This window comes from Papio anubis, chromosome 2 (assembly GCF_008728515.1).
Source record: "Papio anubis isolate 15944 chromosome 2, Panubis1.0, whole genome shotgun sequence".
Taxonomy (NCBI): domain Eukaryota; kingdom Metazoa; phylum Chordata; class Mammalia; order Primates; family Cercopithecidae; genus Papio; species Papio anubis.
Window position 1 is genome coordinate 52,687,915 of NC_044977.1, and position 17,204 is coordinate 52,705,118.

Here is a 17,204-nt window from a genome sequence, read left to right on the forward strand (position 1 = left end):
CAATATTCAACATTCTTAAAGAAAAGAATTTTAAACCCAGAATTTCATATCCAGCCAAACTAAGTTTCATAAGTGAAGGAGAAATAAAATCCTTTACAGATAAGCAAATGCTTAGAGATTTTGTCACCACCAGGCCTGCCTTACAAGAGACCCTGAAGGAAGCACTAAACATAGAAAGGAACAACTGGTACCAGCCATTGCAAAAACATGCCAAAATGTAAAGACCATCGAGGCTAGGAAGAAACTGCATCAACTAACGAGCAAAATAACCAGTTAATATCATAATGGCAGGATCAAGTTCACAGATAACAATATTAACCTTAAATGTAAATAGACTAAATGCTCCAATTAAAAGACACAGACTGGCAAACTGGATAAAGAGTCAAAACCCATCAGTCTGCTGTATTCAGGAGACCCATCTCACATGCAGAGACATACATAGGCTCAAAATAAAGGGATGGAGGAAGATCTACCAAGCAAATGGAGAACCAAAAAAAGCAGGGGTTGCAATACTAGTCTCTGATAAAACAGACTTTAAACCATCAAAGATCAAAAGAGACAAAGAAGGCCATTACATAATGGTAAAGTGATCAATTCAACAGGAAGAGCTAACTATCCTAAATATATATGCACCCAATACAGGAGCACCCAGATTCATAAAGCAAGTCCTTAGAGACTTACAAAGAGACTTAGACTCCCATACAATAATAATGGGAGACTTCAACACCCCACTGTCAACATTAGACAGATCAACGAGACAGAAAGTTAACAAGGATATCCAGAAATTGAACTCATCTCTGCAGCAAGCAGACCTAATAGACATCTACAGAACTTTCCACCCCAAATCAACAGAATATACATTCTTCTCAGCACCACATCACACTTATTCCAAAATTGACCACATAATTGGAAGTAAAGCACTCCTCAGCAAATGTACAAGAACAGAAATTATAACAAACAGTCTCTCAGACCACAGTGCAATCAAACTAGAACTCAGGACTAAGAAACTCAATCAAAACCACTCAACTACATGGAAACTGAATAACCTGCTCCTGAATGACTACTGGGTACATAACGAAATGAAGGCAGAAATAAAGATGTTCTTTGAAACCAATGAGAACAAAGATACAACATACCAGAATCTCTGGGACACATATAAGGCAGTGTGTGGAGGGAAATTTATAGCACTAAATGCCCACAAGAGAAAGCTGAAAGATCTAAAATTGACACTCTAACATCACAATTAAAAGAACTAGAGAAGCAAGAGCAAACACATTCAAAAGCTTGCAGAAGGCAAGAAATAACTAAGATCAGAGCAGAACTGAAGGAGATAGAGACACAAAAAACCCTCCAAAAAATCAATGAATCCAGGAGTCGGTTTTTTGAAAAGATCAACAAAATTGATAGACCGCTAGCAAGACTAATAAAGAAGAAAAGAGAGAAGAATCAAATAGATGCAATAAAAAATGATAAAGGGGATATCACCACCGACCCCACAGAAATACAAACTACCATCAGGGAATACTATAAACACCTCTACGCAAATAAACTAGAAAATCTAGAAGAAATGGATAATTTCCTGGACACTTATACTCTCCCAAGACTAAACCAGGAAGAAGCTGAATCCCTGAATAGACCAATAGCAGGCTCTGAAATTGAGGCAATAATTAATAGCCTACCAACCAAAAAAAGTCCAGGACCAGATGGATTCACAGCTGAATTCTACCAGAGGTACAAGGAGGAGCTGGTACCATTCCTTCTGAAACTATTCCAATCAATAGAAAAAGAGGGAATCCTCCCTAACTCATTTTATGAGGCCAACATCATCCTGATACCAAAGCCTGGCAGAGACACAACAAAAAAAGAGAATTTTAGACCAATATCCCTGATGAACATCGATGCAAAAATCCTCAATAAAATACTGGCAAACCGAATCCAGCAGCACATCAAAAAGCTTATCCACCATGATCAAGTTGGCTTCATCCCTGGGATGCAAGGCTGGTTCCACATACGCAAATCAATAAATGTAATCCAGCATATAAACAGAACCAAAGACAAAAACCACATGATTATCTCAATAGATGCAGAAAAGGCCTTTGACAAAATTCAACAGCCCTTCATGCTAAAAACTCTCAATAAATTCGGTATTGATGGAACACATCTCAAAATCCTAAGAGCTATTTATGACAAACACACAGCCAATATCATACTGAATGGGCAAAAACTGGAAAAATTCCCTTTGAAAACTGGCACAAGACAGGGATGCCCTCTCTCACCACTCCTATTCAACATAGTGTTGGAAGTTCTGGCTAGGGCAATCAGGCAAGAGAAAGAAATAAAGGGTATTCAGTTAGGAAAAGAAGAAGTCAAATTGTCCCTCTTTGCAGATGACATGATTGTATATTTAGAAAACCCCATTGTCTCAGCCCCAAATCTCCTTAAGCTGATAAGAAACTTCAGCAAAGTCTCAGGATACAAAATTAATGTGCAAAAATCACAAGCATTCTTATACACCAGTAAGAGACAAACAGAGAGCCAAATCATGAATGAACTTCCATTCACACTTGCTTCAAAGAGAATAAAATACCTAGGAATCCAACTTACAAGGGATGTAAAGGACCTCTTCAAGGAGAACTACAAACCACTGCTCAGTGAAATAAAAGAGGACATAAACAAATGGAAGAACATACCATGCTCATGGATAGGAAGAATCAATATCGTGAAAATGGCCATACTGCCCAAGGTAATTTATAGATTCAATGCCATCCCCATCAAGCTACCAATGAGTTTCTTCACAGAATTGGAAAAAACTGCTTTAAAGTTCATATGGAACCAAAAAAGAGCCCGCATCTCCAAGACAATCCTAAGTCAAAAGAACAAAGCTGGAGGCATCACACTACCTGACTTCAAACTATACTACAAGGCTACAGTAACCAAAACAGCATGGTACTGGTACCAAAACAAAGATATAGACCAATGGAACAGAACAGAATCCTCAGAAATAATACCACACATCTACAGCCATCTGATCTTTGATAAACCTGAGAAAAACAAGAAATGGGGAAAAGATTCCCTATTTAATAAATGGTGCTGGGATAATTGGCTAGCCATAAGTAGAAAGCTGAAACTGGATCCTTTCCTTACTCCTTATACGAAAATTAATTCAAGATGGATTAGAGACTTAAATGTTAGACCTAATACCATAAAAACCCTAGAAGAAAACCTAGGTAATACCATTCAGGAGATAGGCATGGGCAAGGACTTCATGTCTAAAACACCAAAAGCAACGGCAACAAAAGCCAAAATTGATAAATGGGATCTCATTAAACTAAAGAGCTTCTGCACAGCAAAAGAAACTACCATCAGAGTGAACAGGCAACCTACAGAATGGGAAAAAATTTTTGCAATCTACTCATCAGACAAAGGGCTAATATCCAGAACCTACAAACAACTCAAACAAATTTATAAGAAAAAAACAAACAACCCCATCAAAAAGTGGGCAAAGGATATGAATAGGCATTTCTCAAAAGAGGACATTCATACAGCCAACAGACACATGAAAAAATGCTCATCATCACTGGCCATTGGAGAAATGCAAATCAAAACCACAATGAGATACCATCTCACACCAGTTAGAATGGCAATCATTCAAAAGTCAGGAAACAACAGGTGCTGGAGAGGATGTGGAGAAATAGAAACACTTTTACACTGTTGGTGGGATTGTAAACTAGTTCAACCATTATGGAAAACAGTATGGTGATTCCTCAAGGATCTAGAACTAGAAGTACCATATGACCCAGCCATCCCATTACTGGGTATATACCCAAAGGATTATAAATCATGCTGCTATAAAGACACATGCACACGTATGTTTATTGCGGCACTATTCACAATAGCAAAGACTTGGAATCAACCCAAATGTCCATCAGTGACAGACTGGATTAAGAAAATGTGGCACATATACACCATGGAATACTATGCAGCCATAAAAAAGGATGAGTTTGTGTCCTTTGTAGGGACATGGATGCAGCTGGAAACCATCATTCTCAGCAAACTATCACAAGAACAGAAAACCAAACACCGCATGTTCTCACTCATAGGTGGGAACTGAACAATGAGATCACTTGGACTCGGAAAGGGGAACATCACACACCGGGGCCTATCACGGCGGGGGGAGGGGGGAGGGATTGCATTGGGAGTTACACCTGATGTAAATGACGAGTTGATGGGTGCTGACCAGTTGATGGGCGCAGCACACCAATATGGCACAAGTATACATATGTAACAAACCTGCACATTATGCACATGTACCCTAGAACTTAAAGTATAATTTAAAAAAAAAAAAAGAAAACCAGCACAAGACAAGGATGCCCTCTTTCACCACTCCTATTCAACATAATACTGAAAGTTCTGGCCAGGGCAGTCAGGCGAGAGAAAGAAAAAAGGATATTCAAATAGGAAGAGAGGAAGTCAAATTGTCTTTGTTTATGGATGACATGATCCTATATCTTGAAAACCCCATTGTCTCAGCCCAAAAGCTTCTTAAGCTGATAACCAACTTCAGCAAGGTCTCAGGATACAAAATCAATGTGCAAAAGTCTCAAGCTTTCCTATACACCAACAACAGGCAAGCAGAGAGCCAAATCATGAATAAACTCCCATTCGCAACTGCTAAAAAGAATAAAATACCTAGGAATACAGCTAACAAGGGAAGTGAAGGGCTGCTTCAAGAAGAACTACAAACCACTGCTCAAGGAAATCAGAGAGGACACAAACAAACGGAAAAACATTCCATGTCATGGACAGGAAGAATCAATACGGTGAAAATAGCCATACTCCCCAAAGTAATTTATAGATTCAATGCTATTCCCATTAAACTACCATTGACATTCTTCATAGAATTAGAAGAAACTATTTTAAAATTCATATGAAACCAAAAAAGAGCTTGTATAGCCAAGACAATCCTAAGCAAAAAGAACAAAGTTGGAGGCATCACACTACTGGACTTCAAACTACATTAAAAGGCTACAGTAACCAAAACATATGGTAATGGTACAAAAACAGACACATAGGCCAATGGAACAGAATAGAGAACTCAGAAAAAAGACTACTCAACTATAACCACCTGATCTTCAACAAACCTGACAAAAACAAGCAATGAGGAAAGGATTCCCTATTTAATAAATGGTGCTGGGAGAACTGGCTAGCCATATGCAGAAAATTGAACTGGACCCCTTCCTTAAACCTTATACAAAAATTAACTCAAGATGGACTAAATAGTTAAATGTAAAATCCAAAACTATAAAAACCCTAGAAGAAAATGTAGGTAATAACATTTAGGACATAGGCACAGGCAAAGATGTTATGATGAAAGCAACCGCAACAAAAGCAAAAATTGACAAATGGGATATAATTAAACTAAAGAGCTTCTGCACAGCAAAAGAAACTATGATCACTGTGAACAGCCAACCGACAGAGTGGGAGAAAATTTTTGTAATCTATCCATCTGACAAAGGTCTAATATCCAGAATCTACAACGAGTTTAAACAAATTTACAAGAAAAAAAACAACCCCATTAAAAAGTGGGCAAAAGACATGAACAGACACTTCTCAAAAGAAGACATTCATACAGCCAGCAAACATATGAAAAAAATCTCAACATCACTGATCATTAGAGAAATGCAAATCAAAACCACGATGAGATACCATCTCACACCGGTCAGAATGGCGATTATTAAAAAGCCAAGAAACAACAGATGCTGGCAAGGTTGCGGAGAAATAAAAACACTTTTACACTGTCGATGAGAATGTAAATTAGTTCAACTATGGTAGAAGATGGTGTGGCAATTCCACAAAGACCTAGAACCAGAAATACCATTTGACCCAGCAATCCCATTACTGGGTATATACCCCAAGGAATATAGATCAATTACAAAGATACATGCACATATATGTTCATTGAGGCACTATTCACAATAGCAAAGACATGGGATCAACCCAAATGCCCCTCAATGATAGACCAGATAAAGAAAATGTGGTACATATATACCATGGAATACTATGTAATCATAGAAAGGAATGAAATCATGTCCTTTCCAGGGACATGGAGGGAGCTGGAAGCCATTATCCTCAGCAAACTAACACAGGAACAGAAAACCAAACACCGCATATTCTCACTTGTAAGTAGAAGCTGAACAATGAGAACATACGGACACAGGGAGGGGAACAACACACTGGGGCCTGCCAGGGGTTGGGGTGGGGGAGGGAGAGCATTAGGAAAAACAGCTAATGCATGCTGGGCTTAACACCTACGGGATGGGTTGATGGTGCGGCAAACTAGCATGGCACACGTTTACCTATGTAACAAACCTGCACATCCTGCACATGTGCCCTGGAACTTCAAAGAAAAATAATTTTTTTTAAAAAAAGAAAAAAAATTCTATGCAAGGTTTGATTAAAATCTATGGCCATGCTTAGAGTTATTCTTACATGAATTTTCTTGGGAGTGAAACCATCTTAATTGGGTCACTAATATCAAGCTCAATGCTTAACTTTACAGATTAACCTAACTAGGTATGGAGACTAGATCACAGAGGAGATACTGTAGCAAGACTGCCCTGTTGCAAACTTGCACTGAGTAGTAAAGTTAATACAGAAAAAATCAGGGAGGAAACTGTAACTCCACTTCCAACACTTCTCCCTCTCAAATTCTATCCCATTGGTCAGCAGCTGGCTCAGTCTTCCTTCAACACCTCTTCTTCCATCTAAAACCACACAATTTCTCAGGTCAAAGTTAACTTTAATCAATCTTGTTATCCAAACCATCTGTCACTACAGAGGCATTTGACATGTTGTAATCCTAGCAACATGGGCTATTCGAGTGACATCAAATTTGTTTCCAGAAGCAGTTTCAAATAGCTCTGTAATGGGATAGACCTGTGTTCAAAACACAGTTCTATCACTAATGAGCCATGTGAGATTGGACAACTTACTTAACCTTTCTTAGCTTTGGTGAGTAATAACACTTACCTAACAGAATTGTTGTGAGGTTAAATTAAAACAGGTAAAACACTTAGCATAGTGTCTAACACCTAGTAATGACTGATAAAAAGGTTGTATTATTAGTATGATTCCCTTGAAATCATTTGTTTCTCCATTCTCACTTCCCACGGTGATCATGTTACCTAGTAATGACTGATAAAAAGGTGAATATGTATTATTAGTATGATTCCCTTGAAATCTTTTTTTTCTCCATTCTTACTTTCCATGGTGATCATGTTAGTGTAATCAAAAATTTGTACACACAGTCTGAGAAAAGAAATATAATTACTTCTAGGTTCAAAAAGCAATTACTCTATGTACTAAAACACAAGATTTTGCCTAACATTTTCATGGCTCATAGAGACAAGCAGAGTATCCGAAATCACTACTGAGAAAATTCAAGAAATGTGGTGATATGACTGCCCTTACTCCAGGAACTTATCGCCTCACACTGGTTTATTTCATTAGCCTCCCCACTAGACTGTTTTCCTCAGCTCTAAAGGCAGCATGGCATAAGAAGGAAAAGCATGAACTTTGCCGCGAGTCAGGCATATATTCTAGTCCTGGCTTTACAACTTACTAGCTATGTGACTTGAGCTTATTACTCTACCTTCTCTGTAAAGGTACCTCAATATTCTTATCTATAAAATGGTGATAATAATAGTATATACCTCACAGGATTGTTGTGAAGATTAAGTGAATTAACATATGATCTAAAATATTTACAACAGTGACTGGCGAATAGTAAGTATTCAAAGAATATTGGCTGGTAATATTATCAGCTATATGCTCTTTAAAGACAGTGACTAACTCATTGTTTTAAAAATCTCACATGTGGCCTAGTGTTGCAAATAGGTATCATACTTGCTTTACTGAATAAATATTTTTTAAAAAGCATTTATGTACTCCTAATGCAATTTCAGAAATGAAAAGCATCCTTTAAATCACTGGCCATATACAGGATAAAATATTGCTCCAGTAATTCTTAATATATAAGGAATTTGTTATCAGGGAAGAGGAAGAATAGAATATCTTTTAAAATAATGACCCTGAAGATTTAATTTTCTAATTTAAAGAAAGCTGCAAGGCTAAGGAGAAAGAAAATTGAGTAGCATTCACAGATAAATGTGGACTGTAGGTTATTTCATTCTTCTACTATAATAGCAAGGCACCCTTTTATTATAAGCCTCCACCTGTGTTGATTATTAAAAACCATATATCATAGCAACTGATATCATATAAATTGTACCCAAAGTAATTTTCCTCCAAATAGAATAACAGATTTCTCATTATATTATCTAAGCATTTAATATAAAAGATTTTCCCTATAATCTCAATTCTATTTCTTTGGAGAAGATGAAGCTCTATGTTATGAAAACAACCTTTGTGACAACCTTAGGCTAACTTAGAATGCAATGATGCACAGGAAGTCACCGGGCTAAAAATAACACCTGGGTTTTCATATAAGCTGATCAACCACATCTTTAAGAACATGGGCCAATCATTTTATGAGTCTGGGCCTCAGTTTCCTCATTTATCTAGTTGAAAAACCATTAATATTCACATTGTTGTGATGAGAATAATTAATGACGGTACATATTCAGTAAGCTATGAAGTACTAAACAGATGTGCAATGATATAATTAATTTAAAATTAGTAATTCTGGGAAGGAGAATGGCATTTTCAAGTTCCTTTCATAACAAGAAAGAAACCCACTATAAATTACTTTAACAAAAAAGGAGAATTTATTGCAAGGATACAGGAATATCTCAGAGAACTCCAAAGCTGCACCTCTTGAGAAACTGGAATCAGAAACTGCAAAGTCATCAGGAATCAAATTTTCCCTCTCTCTCATCTCTGGCTTTTCGCTAGGTCCAACTAGTGTCTCTTGGGCCCAGTTTCAGGTTTCCAGGGGTTAGCCTGACTTAGATCCAGTGTCTACCCCTGGTCCAATCAACTAAATATAGGGAGGAGGAAGAGTCTGCATAAGGCAGAATTAAGACTCCTGTATAAATCCAAGCCACAGAACAACAAAAAAGAACAAATTTGAATATAAAAACAAGTATAAAAACTGGATAATAATAACATATAATCAGAACAAGACTGTGGAGTTGTTCTGGAGAAGAATAAAGAATTTGACTGAATTTGGACTTTAAGTCAACTGCAACTTTAAAATTTTAAGAGTATTCACTAACGTAATACAAACAGAATGTATAACTTCCAAATTAATGGACTGAAAAAAGAGTGGGAGGGCTTGTAATCTGGTAGAAGGCAGGAAAGAAAAAGAAAATGATAAATAGTTAAAACACAGTAGTAAGCATTATACAAACAGCAGAAATAAATCTAACATATCAGTAATTATAATAAATGTAAAATTTCAAGTTAAGACAAATATTGTCAGATTGATTCTAAAAATTCATTTATAGGCTATTTTGCAAGAGATACACGTAAAATAGATAAACATAGAAAGGCTAAAAGTAAAGGGATAGAAAAAGATACACCAGGCTAAAATTAAATAAAACTATATGATAGATAAAACAGAACTAATAGCAAAAAGCATTGATAGAGAAATAAAGAGGCCTATTATATATGATTAATAGGAGTAATCTAGCAAGAAGATAGAACTACTCTGTAACATGTATGGCCCTAATTCATAGCTTCTAAATATATGATATAAGCAAAAGTTGACAGATTTACAAGGAGAAACTGACAAGTCTACAATTGAAGTGGTAGATTTTAACAAACTTCTCTAGATAATTGATAGATTAAGAATAAGAAAATTACCAAGTATGTGAATATTTATATAATAATTAGCAAGTTTGATCCAACAAATTATTTAGATACCAACAATTATACAGTACATTCTTCTTAAGCACAAAGAAACATTTATAAAAATCAATCAATCCAAGGCTTACAAAGCAAGCCTCAACAAATTTCAAAGATTTTATCCTTGGCTCCAATGCACATATAACATAAATCACAAACCAATAGCAAAAATATTGTTTAATATTCTGTCTTTTGGTTAAAGATGACAGAATGAACACAAATAGTTAACTTTTTACCTCCAGAAATCCAGCTACAATAAATGTAAAGGGTTGCTTTATTTTTGGTTTTCTTTTTAGTTATAAATCCACAAGGATGAAGAGAATGGAAGAAGAAATTGCAGCAACAAAATTATGGATATTGGAGAATGGAGGGAATGGTAACTGACTGCAGATTTGAGAAAGCTGAGTCCTAAGCCAGCAGTGGGAAAAAGCAGCCTGGTTTATACCATGGAACCTCCAAAAGTCTCTGGAAGTGGTGTTATACATACAGGTGAGCTGATTTTTAAGAAGCACTTAGGCCTCTATGTCATATCCACTGTTCTACTTCACTGGGTGACTCATCACCTTGGTGCCCCTTAATCCATACAGGAAACCAGAATTTATTCTCTGAAGAAGTTAAAAAGCAGGGTTTTTGGCCTAGGGACCACTAGACACTTTTGAAGATGCAGATGCTTTACTGAAAACATGTAGAACTAAGGGAAAACTTACTTTCTAACAGTTGAAAAAACCCAGTCCTCTCCACACTGAAACTGCAGAATGCTGGGAGCCATGATTATACCCTTCCATGAAGAGTAATAGAGAGCTTTCTAAGTTGCTTAAGAAAAACAATTTAGATATTGTCATATTGATAAGGTCTACTAGATCATCTGACAGTGAGGTCCACAGCTGGTAAACTCTACTTAAACACACAGAGCTTTCAATTAGGCTTTAGTGCTCTGTCTTTAAACTTGAACAGACAATTGAGAATAATACATATTTTAATAGACACTATGGAACAAAACACAGAGATCAAAATCATGAACAGGGAAAAAGGTAACCTGGAGAAATAGAGACTATGCAGAGAAATGAAAGCTTTAAAAGCCATTATTAATATCTTCACAACGACAATGACCCATGATAGAAAAACAGGACGAATAAGGAAGCAATTGAAGAAAAACAAAGAGCTCTTGGAAGCTAAAAACATAAATAGGAGAAACCCAGAAATAAACCTTCACATTTATGGTCAATTGACTTTTGGTGAGGGTACCAAGACAAGCCAATGGAGAAAAAAGAATATTTTCAACAAATGGTGCTGGGACAACCATATATCCATATCCAAAATAATGAATTTAGACCACTATTTCATACTACATACAGAAATTAACTCAAAATGGATGAAGGGCCTAAATATAAGAGCTAAATCTATAAAAGTATTAAAAGAAAATATAGCCATAAATTTTTGTGACCTCAGACTAGATAACAGATATGACCTCAAAACCACAACCAACAAAGGAAAAAATAAACACATTTGGACTTTAACAAAATTTCTTGTGTTTCAAAAGATACTATCAATAGAGTAAAAATTCAACTCATAGAACAGGAGAAAATATTTGCTAATCATATATCTGATAAGGGTTTGGTATCCAGAATATATAAAGTACTCTTTTATATATTTCAATAATAAAAAGACAACCCAATTCTAAAATAGTCAAAAGATTTGAATAGATATTTCTGCAAAGAACATATACAAATAGCCAAAATCACATAAAAAGATTTTTTTTTTTTTTTTTTTTTTTTTTTTACGGCAGCACTTTTATTTTTCCTTACACAATGACATGTTGCTGGGGCCTAATATTCTCATGTAACAGTAGAAAACCAAAATTTGTTGTCATCTCTTTCAAGAATTGAGAATTGTATACCAAAAAAACCTTACATAAATTAAAAGGATTAATACATTTATAGGTGAAAATACAAACTGCTTCCAACTCAAGGCAAGTTAACAGCCCACGGTGTTCTGGCAGGAAAACATCAGCTAAGAAAGGAAACTGGGTCCTGTGGCTTGGACTTTTCCAACCCTGACAGACTGGCAGGACAGAAATCACTGGTTCAGGAGCCCTTGCCAGCCTCTAGAGAAATCCCAGAACACTCAGCCCTGACACATTAATCCCCTGCACAGATCGGAGACTGCTGGCCATGTAGACTCACCAAGCCACAGACTTGTCTTCCACAAGCACGTTCTTACGTCAGCCACAAAGTGACCAAGCCACATGTACTAAGGGGTGAAATCAAAGATATGGATAGGTATTCTACAGATACCAAGGGGAAACAGTTAACTTGAATATAAGGTCAAAATCAGCAACAAGTTCTACAATCAACTGCTGATATCAGATACAAGCTTCAAGGACAATTTCTTTTTGAAGGCTTATTCCAGTTTCATGAGGCTAGCATGAAGTGTATGCATTTGGCAGGGGCAAATTTATGCTTCTGAATTAAGCCATGCAGCAAATGCTATGCATCTGTTTGCAGTCCATTTAGAAGCATATGCAGTGGACGATGGAGGGGCCAACTCATTGTACTCCTGCTTGCTAATCCACATCTGCTGGAAGGCGGACAGTGAGGCCAGGATGGAGCCGCAGATGCACACAGAGTACCTGCGCTCTGGGGGCGCAATGATCTTGATCTTCATGGTGCCAGGTGCCAGGGCGGTGATCACCTTCTGCATCCTGTTGGCGATGCCTGGGTACATGGTGGTGGCACCGAACAGCACCTTGTTGACATGTAGGTATTTGCAGATGTCCACATCACACTTCATGATGGAGTTGAAGGTGGTCTCATGGATGCTGCAAGATTCCATGCCTAGGAACGAAGGCTGTAACAGTGCCTCCAGACACCAGGACCACTCATTGCTGATGGTGATGACCAGGTCGTTGTGCAGCTCCTAGCTCTTCTCCAGGGAGGAGGAGGATGCAGCAGTGGCCATCTCCTGTTCGAAGTCCAGGGTGACATAGCACAGCTTCTCCTTGATGTCACCCACGATCTCCCACTCAGCCATGGTGGTGAAGCTGTAGCCGCGCTCAGTGAGGATCTTCATGAGGTAGTCAGTCAAGTCCCCACCAGCCAGGTCCAGACGTAGGATGATGTGGGGGAGGGTATAGCCCTTGCAGATGGGCACCGTGTGGATGACCCCATCTCCAGGGTCCAAAACAATGCCAGTGGTGCGTCCAGAGGCATAGAGAGATAGCACGGCCTGGATGGCCACGTACATGGACAGGGTGTTGAAGGTCTCAAACATGATCTGGGTCATCTTCTCTCTGTTGGCCTTGGGGTTCACAAGGGCCTCCGTCAGCAGCACCAGGTGCTCCTCCGGGGCCACACGCAGCTCGCTGTAGAAGGTGTGGTGCCAAATCTTCATATCATCCCAGTTGATGATGATGCCATGCTTGATGGGGTCAGAGTCCCAATCTTCAGGGTCAGGATGCCGCGCTTGCTTTGGGCCTCATCGCCCACATAGGAGTCCTTCTGGCCCATGCCCATCATCATGCCCTGGTGCCGGGGGTGCCTGAGGATGGAGGGGAACACAGCTCGGGGGGCGTCGTCCCCAGCAAATCCAGCTTTGCACATGCCAGAGACATTGTCAATGACCAGAGTGGCAATCTCTTCTTCCATTGTGACAGGCGGATGAGCAGGGTGGCAGCACAGTGGGGGGACACAGTGCATGGGCTGGCGGCAGTGACTATATGATACTCAACGTCATTAACCATCAGGAAAATGCATATCAAAACTGGGGTACCAGGCAGGCATAGCAGCTTATGCCCATCATCTCAGCACTTTGGGAGGCCAAGGCGGGAAGATTGCTTGAGCTTGAGGAATTCGAGACCAACCTGGGCAACATTGAGAGACCTCATCTCTACTAAAAATTAGGTAGGCATGGTGGTGCGTACCTGTGGTCCCAGCTACTCAGGAGGCTGAGGTGGGAGAATTGATTGAGCCTGGGAGATTGAGGCTGCACTGAGCTATGATCACGCCACTACACTCCATCCTGGGAGACAGAAAAAGACTCTGTCTCAAAAACAAAACAAAACAAAACAAAACAAAAAAACCCAAAACAAAACAAATAAATAAAACCGAGGTACCAAATCACACCCAGTAGGATAAATATAATTAAAAAGATGGACAATAACAAATGTTGATGAGGATGTAGAGAAATCAGAACCCTCACAAACTGCAGGTGGAAATGTAAAATGGGTACACTTGGAAAAAGTTTGGCAGTTCCTCAAAACATTAAACAGAGTTATCATAGCAGCCAGCAATTTCACTCCTTAGGTATGCCCAAAGGAGTTTAAAACACATGTGTCCACAGCCAGGCGTGGTGGCTCACACCTGTAATCCCAGCACTTTGGGAGGCCGAGGCGGGCAGATCACGAGGTCAGGAGTTTGAGACCAGCCTGACCAACATGGTGAAACCCCGTCTCTCTAAAAATACAAAAATTAGCCGCGTGTGGTGGTGGCATGTGCCTTGTAATCCCAGCTGCTCAGGAGGCTGAGGCAGGAGAATAGCTTGAACCTGGGAGGCGGAAGTTGCAGTGAGCTGAGATCGTACCACTGCACTCCAGCCTGGGCAACAGGGCAAGACTCTGTCTCAAAAAAAAAAAAAAAAAGAAAATGGTCACACAATTTGTACACAAATGTTCATGGCAGCGTTATTCATATGGTCAAAAATTGGAAACAACCCAAATGTCCACCAACTGATGAATAAACAAAATGTAGTATAGACACGATGGAATGTCAGTCAGCAATAAAATGGAATGAAGTACTGATACGTGCTACAACATGGATGGACCTTGAAAACATTTTCCTAAGTAAAAAAAGCCAGTGACAGGAGACCATATATTATATGACTCCATTTAAATGAAGTGTTCAGAATAGGCAACTCTGTAGAGGCAGAAAGCAGATTAGTGGTGACCTAAGGCTGAGGTGTGGAGAAATAGGGGTGTGACTATCAATGGGTACAGAGCTTTATTTCTGGGTAATGAAAATGTTCTGAAATTGATAGTGATGTGTGGTAGTTGCACAACCCTGTGGATGTACTAAAAACCACTGGATTGCACACTTTAAGCCAGAAAGATTTTTAAAGAGAGAAAATAGTATCACAGGAAAAAAAAAAAAAAACTCATTAGGAAGGTTGGAAGTCAAGGAAATCTTCCTAAAAATACAGAAAAAAACTCAGAAATGAAAAACAGAAAAGAAAAAAATTTAAATCTGCTGATCAACTCAGAAGGTCAACATCCAAATAATAGTTCTAGAAAGAGAGCACAGAAAAATATGGATTGGAAATCAACAATGAAGGAATTCAAGAAAATATCTCAGAATTGAAGGGCTTGTTACCCAGACTGAAAGGGCTCCAGAGAGTCAAGCAAAACAAATGAAAATAGATTCTCACTAAGATTTACCATCATAAATTTCAGAAAAGCAAGCCAAAGAGAAAATTCCAAATGCTTTCAGGGAAGAGGGTGGGAACAGATCAACATCCAAAAGATTAGGAATCAAAGTGGCTGCAAACTTCCCAGGAGCAATACTGGAAGCCGGAAGATAACTGAGCAATGCCTTCAACATTCTAAGGAAAAATGACTTCCAACCTAAAATTCTAAAGCCAGCAAACTATCAATTAAGTACAAGGATAGTATAAAGATATTTTCAGACATGAAAGGTTGAGCTTTAAATGTTTCTATAAAAAGAGAGATATCAAGTGGTAGACACATATCAAATACACTTATTACATTTAAGTTCAAATTTTTATTTATTGATTCACTCATTCATTCGAGACAAGGTCTCACTCTGTCACCAAGACTGGAGTGCAGTGGTATAACCACAGCTCACTGCATCCTTTACCTCCCAATGCTCAGGTGATCCTCCCACCTCAGCCTCCCAAGCAGCTGGGACTACAGGCATGCGCCACCACACCTGCCTAATTTTTCTTTTTGTAGAGACAGGGTTTTGCCACATTGGCCATGCTGGTATCAAATTCCTAGGCTCAAGTGGTCCTATCGCCTCAGCCTTCCAAAGTGCTGCCATTACAGGCATGAGCCCACCATGCCTGGCCTGAGTTCAAATTTTAATTTTAAAAATTTATAGGATGCTTGAAAGGTGAAGACCCGAAGACAGAGAGATAGAATTTGAGAAACATTTCTAGGAAATGAACTAGGAAAGTTCAGAAAGTGTCAAGGAAGCTTTCCCTTTCTTTCCTTTTTTTTTTTTCTGGTTAAGGTAAGGGAGTCTGGAGCTTGTAATATGCAGATGAAAATGATTTAGTAGAGAAGAAGAAACTGTACATGGCGTGAGCCACCACTCCTGGCCAATTAATAAACATTCTAACAGTCTCTTATTCATGCATTGATGTTGTGATGCCATGCATATTAATTAGAGGAGTTCAACAAAGGAATATAGTATGGATCAGGGAGAAAGTGAAGTTTCATAGAAGACTTGGCCTTAAAGGATGAAAATGAAAATAATTTTACAATGAAAGGAAAGGTTTACCTCTCATATAGAGTTGAAACAATAAGGGAAAAAACATCCCTTTTTTTCTTTTTTTTTTGAGACGGAGTCTTGCTCGGTAGCCCGGGCTGGAGTGCAGTGGCCAGATCTCAGCTCACTGCAAGCTCCGCCTCCCGGGTTTACGCCATTCTCCTGCCTCAGCCTCCCAAGTAGCTGGGACTACAGGCGCCCGCCACCTCGCCCGGCTAGTTTTTTGTATTTTTAGTAGAGACGGGGTTTCACCGTGTTAGCCAGGATGGTCTCGATCTCCTGACCTCGTGATCCGCCCGTCTCGGCCTCCCAAAGTGCTGGGATTACAGGCTTGAGCCACCGCGCCTGGCCCTCTTTTTTTTTTTAAATCACTGAATGACTTGGATTAAAACCTTGACATGACTCATTCAGTTTCTTTTCCCATGCTAGAATCTGCATTTGTCTTTTCTCCGCTAGGGAGATTTGAAATACAATTTAACAAATCTTGTTGATACAGTTTGGCTGTATCCCCAACCAAATCTCATCTTGAATTGTAGTTCCCACAATCCCCACATGTCGTGGGAGGGACCCAGTGAAAGGTAGTTGCATCATGGGGGCAGTTATCCCCATGCTGTTCTTGTGAGAGTCAGTGAGTTCTCATGAGATCTGATGGTTTTTACAAGGGGCTTTGCCCTCCTTGCTCGGAACTCACTCTCTCTCCTGCCACCATGTGAAGAAGGACATGTTTGCTTTCACTTGTGCCATGATTCTACACTTCATCTTAGTCAAAAGACCAAGAAGCGATACCCTTCTGCCATGATTGTAAGTTTCCTGAGGCCTCCCCAGCCATGTGAAATC

The 17,204-nt window shown here is 39.0% G+C and overlaps 1 protein-coding gene and 1 pseudogene across 3 annotated transcripts in view; both read right to left on the reverse strand.

Moving 5' to 3' along the window:
- The window catches only part of SYN2 (synapsin II), a 207,867-nt gene that overhangs the window by 113,240 nt on the left and 77,423 nt on the right, over positions 1-17,204 (reverse strand). The gene's annotated exons all lie outside the window — the stretch shown is intronic.
- Positions 11,619-13,746, reverse strand: LOC101013154 (annotated as a pseudogene). Its single transcript, XR_004182093.1, has one exon. The product of XR_004182093.1 is annotated as an actin, cytoplasmic 2-like (transcript).